The sequence below is a fragment of the Heterodontus francisci genome, unplaced genomic scaffold, assembly GCF_036365525.1.
Source record: "Heterodontus francisci isolate sHetFra1 unplaced genomic scaffold, sHetFra1.hap1 HAP1_SCAFFOLD_992, whole genome shotgun sequence".
Taxonomy (NCBI): domain Eukaryota; kingdom Metazoa; phylum Chordata; class Chondrichthyes; order Heterodontiformes; family Heterodontidae; genus Heterodontus; species Heterodontus francisci.
In genome coordinates, this window is record NW_027142011.1 from 63,119 (window position 1) to 71,436 (window position 8,318).

The window sequence follows — 8,318 nt, forward strand, 5'->3', positions numbered from 1 at the left end:
TTAGATGGATACTTGAAGGAAAGAAACTTGCAGGAGGAAAGGGATCGAGCTGGTGAGTGGAACTGACTAGATTGCTCCGGGGAGAGCCAGCATGGATGTGATAGGCCAAACGACCACCTTCTGTGCTGTAAATGACTCTGTGTTGTTTCTCAAATTCAATCCACTGGTGCTTGGTAAATAATTTCAAAGTAAATTGTGCAACTGGAAAATCAGAACCAAGGCAAGGGACGCAGAAGGAAGCAAAATTGCTGAAACCCGGGATTGAATCAGAAACCTTTAGATCTGCAGTTTAACGCTTTCCCAACTGAGCTATTTCAGCCCTGCATTGACAGTGGCTTGTTGTCCCTGTTTTGGAAGAAAATACATACATTCAAGTTTTCCAAAAAAATAAAGAACACAACATGTGAGTAATATTCCCCATTGCTTTCTCAGTACTGATGGATTGTGAAGCGGGAGACAGCCAGAAGTGCCACTGAGCCGCACAGACCCCGAGCTGAGAATGAAATGAGATCAAATTCAATCTTTCATAGTGAGATGCTGCTGAGAGGTAAGAGTCCTGAATCAAAGCGAGACTTGCTCATTTCAAACACTCCCTGTACTCTCTGCTCATGAAGCCTTAAAAAAGGGAAAAACAGAATGGCACTCAAACTCACAACCCTGCCATTAAAAGTCTCATATTCGACTGACAGAACTGTCACTTCTACTCGGTCTCTTATTGGATGGATGCAACTCCAACGCAGGGATGGCATTCAAATCCTCCCATGGGTCCACATGTCAGACTGAGTTCCATGTTGTAGACTCAAGCAAAGGAAATCTGCTCACTTCCAAAACTATCAGCGAATTGAAGCTGATTACAATCAACATCATCAGAGGTCAGAACTACCTGGTGAAAGAAGACACCCTGAAGAAGGATCCACAATTATTCAAAGGCATCGACAAAGTGAAAAACAAGAAAATCGATGAGCCAATGCAAGCCAAACAACAGAAACACTGAAGAATTCCATTACATTCCAGTCCAGATGTTTTTGGAGTCAGGTCACAATTCCAGCAACAACTTTATATCCCCACTTGGCGATCTGTACATTTAGTTAATTACAATTTTGTCGACAAGCTCTTTGAATCCAGTTGTCTCGTGCTCAAGCCAGCTCCGCATGGAAGTCAATTGCGCCTTCTGCAAGGCTGAAAACAATAGATAACCTTAATCTAAAAATGGCAGCAGACCAGGGCTCGCCCAGGACTTGAACCCGGGATCTCTCGCATGTTAATTAACCATACACTCTAAGCGAGGATCATACCCCTAGACCAAAGAGCCGCTGACAGGTCAGGCTTCATGAGCTGCTGTGGAATTTCACTGGAACCCCCCAGCCAATCATCCATTTTTTTCAGATCAAAGCAACATCCTGCAAATGCTGAAATAAAAACAGAAAGTGCTGGAAATGTTCAGCAGCTCTGGCAGCATCTGTGCTGTGAGAAACACAGTTAACGTTTCAGGGCACTCACCTTTTGTTTAGCCATCCTTTCAGACTGCTTCTGTCCATCCAATCTCACTTTCTATTCTATCCACATTCTAACCATTCACGACATTACTACATTTTTCATGAATTCCTCATTTCTTTTATTAATGACAATTTTGTATTTCTGGCCTTTGCTTCAGACACCACTACAAGTGGAATCATGTCTCTATCTACCCAATCAAACCACTTCGCTGTATCCTCACATTGCAATGTTTCTTTTACCCTGACAGACTGTGGAGTTTCTGCTGCTTGATTGCAGTTCTTGCTTCCCGCCAGTAGATGTCACCTCACTCCAATACAGTGAAGTTTACAAATCTGAGAGAGACACAACAGGAAATAATTGTTCACATTATAGTGAATGTGTGGGATTTAGAAATACTAGGAGTGGAGACGAGTTATTATTGCACTCTGCTATTACATCTTTTATAATGGACTCCAGCATTTTCCCCACGACTGAAGTCAGGCTTCTTTTGGGCCCCCTGATCTCGAGAGACAATGGAAACGCGCCTGGAGGTGGTCAGTGGTTTGTGAAGCAGCGCCTGGAGTGGCTATAAAGGCCAATTCAGGAGTGACAGGCTCTTCCACAGGTGCTGCAGAGAAATTTGTTTGTCGGGGCTGTTGCACAGTTGGCTCTCCCCTTGCGCCTCTGTCTTTTTTCCTGCCAACTACTAAGTCTCTTCGACTCGCCACAATTTAGCCCTGTCTTTATGGCTGCCCGCCAGCTCTGGCGAATGCTGGCAACTGACTCCCACGACTTGTGATCAATGTCACACGATTTCATGTCGCGTTTGCAGACGTCTTTATAGCGGAGACATGGACGGCCGGTGGGTCTGATACCAGTGGCGAGCTCGCTGTACAATGTGTCTTTGGGGATCCTGCCATCTTCCATGCGGCTCACATGGCCAAGCCATCTCAAGCGCCGCTGACTCAGTTGTGTGTATAAGCTGGGGGTGTTGGCCGCTTCAAGGACTTCTGTGTTGTAGATATGGTCCTGCCACCTGATGCCAAGTATTCTCCGAAGGCAGCGAAGATGGAATGAATTGAGACGTCGCTCTTGGCTGGCATACCTTGTCCAGGCCTCGCTAACCGGTATATAATTCGCTGTTTTCTTTCTGCCTCTTTTTTTAAATAGTGGAGTTACATTAACTACCGTCCAATCCATTGGAACTGTTCCAGAGTCGATAGAATTTTGAAAAAAGACCAGAAATGCATCTGCTATTTCAAGGGCCACTTCCTTAAGTACTCTGGGATGTAGATTATCAGGCCCTGGGCATTTATCGGCCTTCAATCCCATCAATTTCCCAAACATTCCCTACTAATACTGATTTCATACAGTTCCTCCTTCTCACTAGACCCTATGTTCCCCAACATTTCTGGGAGATAATTTGTATCCTCCGTTGTGAAGACAGATCCAAAGTATGTATTTAATTGGTCTGCCATTTCTTTGTTCCCCATTATAAATTCCCCCGTTTCTGACTGTAAGGGGCCCACATTTGTCTTCACTAATCTTTTTCTCTACACATATCTATAGAAGCTTTTACAGTCAGTTTTTATGTTCTCTGCGAGCTTACTCTCATACTCTATTTCCCCCTTCTTAATCAATCCTTTTGTCCTCCTCTGCTAAATTCCAAACTGCTCACAATCTTCAGTTTTGCTGCTTGTTCTGGCCATTTTATATTTCTCCTCCTTGGATCTAATACTTTCCTTAATTTCTTTTGTAAGCCACAGTTGAGCCACCTTTCCTGTTTTAATTTTACACAGACAGGAATGAACAATTGTTGTAATTCATCCATGCGCTCTTTAAATGCTAGCCATTGCCTATCCACTGTCAACCCTTTAAGTAACGTTCCCCAATCTATCATAGCCAACTCCCGCCTCATACCTTCATAGTTTTCTTTGTTTAGATTCAGGACCCGAGTCTCGGAATCAACTCTCTTCATCTTAATGAAGAATTTTATCATATTATGGGCGCACTTCCCCAAGGGACACCACACAACAAGATTGTTAACTAATCCTTTCTCATTACACAATACCCAGTCCAGGATGGCCTGTTCTCTAGAGGTGTTATGCACCTCTATCAATTCTCCACTCAATCTCCTTTGAGAAAGGCAGAATAATACTAGCTTTTCCAACCTAACCTTGTAACTAAAATCCCCCATCCCTGGATCCATTCTGGTAAATCGCCTCTGCGTCCTGTCAAGGACCCTCACATTCTTTCTAAAGTCTGCTGAGCAGAACTGGAAGCAACACTCCAATTGGGGCCTAACCAGAGTTTTATAATGGTTCAGCATCACTTCCCTGCTTTTGTACTCAATGCCTCTATTTATAAAGCCCAAGATCCCATATGCTTTGCGAACCACTCTCGCAATATGACTTGCCTCCTTCAAAGATTGATGCACATGAACCCCAAGTCCCTCTATTCCAGAACACTCTTTAGAACTGTGCCATTAAGTATATATTGCCTCTCCCTATTCCTTATGCCAAAATACATCACCTCACACTTGTCACTATTAAATTCCATCTGCCACCTGTCTGTCCATTCTGCTAGCCTATCACTGTCCTGTTGCAGGCAATTCATATCATCTTCACTGTTTGCCGCTCCTCCAGGTTTGGTGTCATCGGCATATTTTGAGATTCTACTCTGTATTCCAAGATCCAAGTCACTTACCTTGAGCAAAAAAAGCAGTGGTTCTAGCACTGACCCTTGGGGAACACCACTGTCGACTATCCTCCAGTCTGACAAAGAACCATTTAATAAGACTCGCTGTTTTCTGTCCTTAAACCAATTTTCTATCCAATTGGACACTGACCCTCCTATACCACGAACCTCAATTTTGTTAACCGCCCTTTTATGTGGTACCTTGTCAAACGCTTCCTTAAAATCCATATAAACAACATCCACTGCATTCCCTTCATCAACCTGCTCTGTTAGTTCATCAAAAAATGCAGTTAGATTAGTCATGCATGAACTCCCATTTATAAATCCATGCTCACTCTCCTTAATTAACTCGAACCTCTCCAAGTGACTGTTGATTTTTTACCCTGATTATTCTTTCTAAAACCTTACCCACCGCTGCTGTTAATCTAACTGGCCTGTAGTTACCTGGACTGTCCTTACACCCTTTCTTGAATAAGGGTGTCGCATTTGCTGCTGTTTAATCCTCTGGCACCTCCCCCGTATCCAGGGAAGATTGGAAGATTATGGCAAACTCTTCCATTATCTGCATCCGCATTTCCTTTCGCAACCTGGGATGCCAGCCATCCAGACCAGGTGATTTATCTTCCCTAAGCACAGCCAGCCTTTTTAGTACCTCCCTCTCTCAATTTGTACCCTCTCCATTGACTCTACTCTCTTCACTTCGACTGATATTTTGTCAAATTCCACTTCCTTAGTGATCACTGATACAAAGTACTCATTAAGTAGATTAACATTGCCCTGCACCTCTCAGCTTATATTATCCTTTTTGTCCCTAATAGGCCCGACTCAACCTCTTACTACCCACTTATCATTTACATGCTGCTCGAAGATTTTTGGGTTTCCTTTCATGTTGACTGCCAGTCTATTCTCATAGAAATAGAGAATAAGCAAATATAGAAGATGTAAGTATTTCCCATCCTTGATGAGTTGGAATTTTTTATGTTGTGGGTGGTAATGTCTTGGCCCACGAGTGTGGTGGAAGCAGAGACAATCAATGATTTGAAAAGGAAATTGGATGGATACTTGAAGGAAAGAAACTTGCAGGAGGAAAGGGATCGAGCTGGTGAGTGGAACTGACTAGATTGCTCCGGGGAGAGCCAGCATGGACGTGATAGGCCAAATGACCACCTTCTATGTTGTAAATGACTCTGTGTTGTTTCTCAAATTCAATCCACTGGTGCTTGGGAAATAATCTCAAAGTAAATTGTGCAACTGGAAAATCAGAACCAAGGCAAGGGACGCATAAGGAAGCAAAATTGCTCAAACCCGGGATTGAACCAGGGACCTTTAGATTTCCAGTCTAACGCTCTCCAAACTGAGCTATTTCAAACCTGCATTAACAGCAGCTTGGTGTCCTTGTTTTGGAAGAAAATGCATACATTCAAGTTTTCCAAAATATTAAAGAACACAACATGTGAGTAATATTTCCCATTGCTTTCTCATTACTGATGGATTGTGAAGCGGGAGACAGCCAGAAGTACCACTGAGCCGCACAGACCCCGAGCTGAGAATGAAATGAGATCAAATTCAATCTTTCATAGTGAGATGCTGCTGAGAGGTTAGAGTCCTGAATCAAAGCGAGACTTGCTCATGTCAAACACTCCCTGTACTCTCTGCTCATGAAGCCTTAAAAAAGGGAATAACAGAATGGCACTCAAACTCACAACCCTGCCATTAAAAGTCTCATATTCGACTGACAGAAGTGTCACTTCTACTCGGTCTCTTATTGGATGGATGCAACTCCAACGCAGGGATGGCATTCAAATCCTCCCATGGGTCCACATGTCAGACTGAGTTCCATGTTGTAGACTCAAGCAAAGGAAATCTGCTCACTTCCAAAACTATCAGCGAATTGAAGCTGATTACAATCAACATCATCAGAGGTCAGAACTACCTGGTGAAAGAAGACACCCTGAAGAAGGATCCACAATTATTCAAAGGCATGGACAAAGTGAAAAACAAGAAAATCGATGATTCAATGCAAGCCAAACAACAGAAACACTGAAGAATTCCATTCTATTCCAGTCCAGAACCCAGTCCTGTTGTTTTTGGAGTCAGGTCACAATTCCAGCAACAACTTGATATTCCCACTTGGCTATCTGTACATTTAGTTTATTGCAATTTTGTCGACAAGCTCTTTGAATCCAGTTGTCTGGTCCTCATGCCAGCTCTGTTTGGAAGTCAAATCCACCTTCTGCAAGGCTGAAATCAATAGATAACCTGAATCTAAAAATGCCAGCAGGCCAGGGCTCATCTGGGATAAGAACCCTGGATTTCTTAAATGTTAATCAACCACATTCTCCAAGCGAGAATCATACCCCTAGACCAACGAGCCACTGACCAGTCAGGTTGTTTTAGCTGCTGTGGAATTTCACTGGAACCCCCCAGCCAATCATCCATTTTTTTTTTCAGATCAAAGCAACATCCTGCAAATGCTGAAATAAAAACAGAAAGTGCTGGAAATGTTCAGCAGCTCTGGCAGCATCTGTGCTGTGAGAAACACAGTTAACGTTTCTGGGCACTCACCTTTTGTTTCAGCCATCCTTTCAGACTGCTTCTGTCCATCCAATCTCACTTTCTATTCTATCCACATTCTAACCATTCACTACGTTGCTACATTTTTCATGAATTCCTCATTTCTTTTATTAATGACAATTTTGTATTTCTGGCCTTTGCTTCAGACACCACCACAAGTGGAATCATGTCTCCATCTACCCAATCAAACCACTTTGCTGGATCCTCACATTGCAATGTTTCTTTAACCCTGACAGACTGTGGAGTTTCTGCTGCTTGATTGCAGTTCTTGCTTCCCGCCAGTAGATGTCACCTCACTCCAATACAGTGAAGTTTACAAATCTGAGAGAGACACAACAGGAAATAATTGTTCACATTATAGTGAATGTGTGGGATTTAGAAATACTAGGAGTGGAGACGAGTTATTATTGCACTCTGCTATTACATCTTTTATAATGGACTCCAGCATTTTCCCCACGACTGATGTCAGGCTAACCGGTATATAATTCACTGTTTTCTTTCTGCCTCTTTTTTTAAATAGTGGAGTTACATTAACTACCGTCCAATCCATTGGAACTGTTCCAGAGTCGATAGAATTTTGAAAAAAGACCAGAAATGCATCTGCTATTTCAAGGGCCACCTTCTGAAGTACTCTGGGATGCAGATTATCAGGCCTTGGGGATTTATCGGCCTTCATTCCCATCAATTTCCCAAACATTCCCTACGAATACAGATTTCATACAGTTCCTCCTTCTCATTAGACCCTATGTTCCCCAACATTTCTGGGAGATAATTTGTATCCTCCTTTGTGAAGACTGAACCAAAGTATGTATTTAATTGGTCTGCCATTTCTTTGTTCCCCATTATAAATTCCCCCGTTTCTGACTTTAAGGGACCCACATTTGTCTTCACTAATCTTTTTCTCGACACATATCTAGAGAAGCTTTTACAGTCAGTTTTTATGTTCTCTGCTAGCTTACTCTCATACTCTATTTCCCCCTTCTTAATCAATCCTTTTGTCCTCCTCTGCTAAATTCCAAACTGCTCAGAATCTTCAGGTTTGCTGCTTGTTCTGGCCATTTTATATTTCTCCTCCTTGGATCTAATACTTTCCTTAATTTCTTTTGTAAGCCACAGTTGAGCCACCCTTCCTGTTTTACTTTTGCACAGACAGGAATGAACAATCGTTGTAATTCATCCATGCGCTCTTTAAATGCTAGCCATTGCCTATCCATTGTCAACCCTTTAAGTAACGTTCCCCAATCTATCATAGCCAACTCCCGCCTCATACCTTCATAGTTTTCTTTGTTTAGATTCAGGACCCGAGTCTCGGAATCAACTCTCTCACTCTCCATCTTAATCAAGAATTTTATCATATTATGGGCGCACTTCCCCAAGGGACCCCACACAACAAGATTGTTAACTAATCCTTTCTCATTACACAATACCCAGTCCAGGATGGCCTGTTCTCTAGAGGTGTTATACACCTCTATCAATTCTCCACTCAATCTCCTTTGATATAGGCAGAATAATCCTAGCTTTTCCAACCTAACCTTGTAACTAAAATCCCCCATCCCTGGATCCATTCTGGT

At 42.6% G+C, this 8,318-nt stretch overlaps 2 non-coding genes across 2 annotated transcripts; both read right to left on the reverse strand.

Annotated features, from left to right (window-relative positions):
- Positions 1–246: 246 nt before the first annotated feature.
- On the reverse strand, positions 247–319 carry trnac-gca (transfer RNA cysteine (anticodon GCA)). Its single transcript has one exon. It is a non-coding gene; the product is annotated as a tRNA-Cys (tRNA).
- A 5,150-nt stretch (positions 320–5,469) lies between these two features.
- Positions 5,470–5,543, reverse strand: trnas-gga (transfer RNA serine (anticodon GGA)). Its single transcript has one exon. It is a non-coding gene; the product is annotated as a tRNA-Ser (tRNA).
- Positions 5,544–8,318: the final 2,775 nt, after the last annotated feature.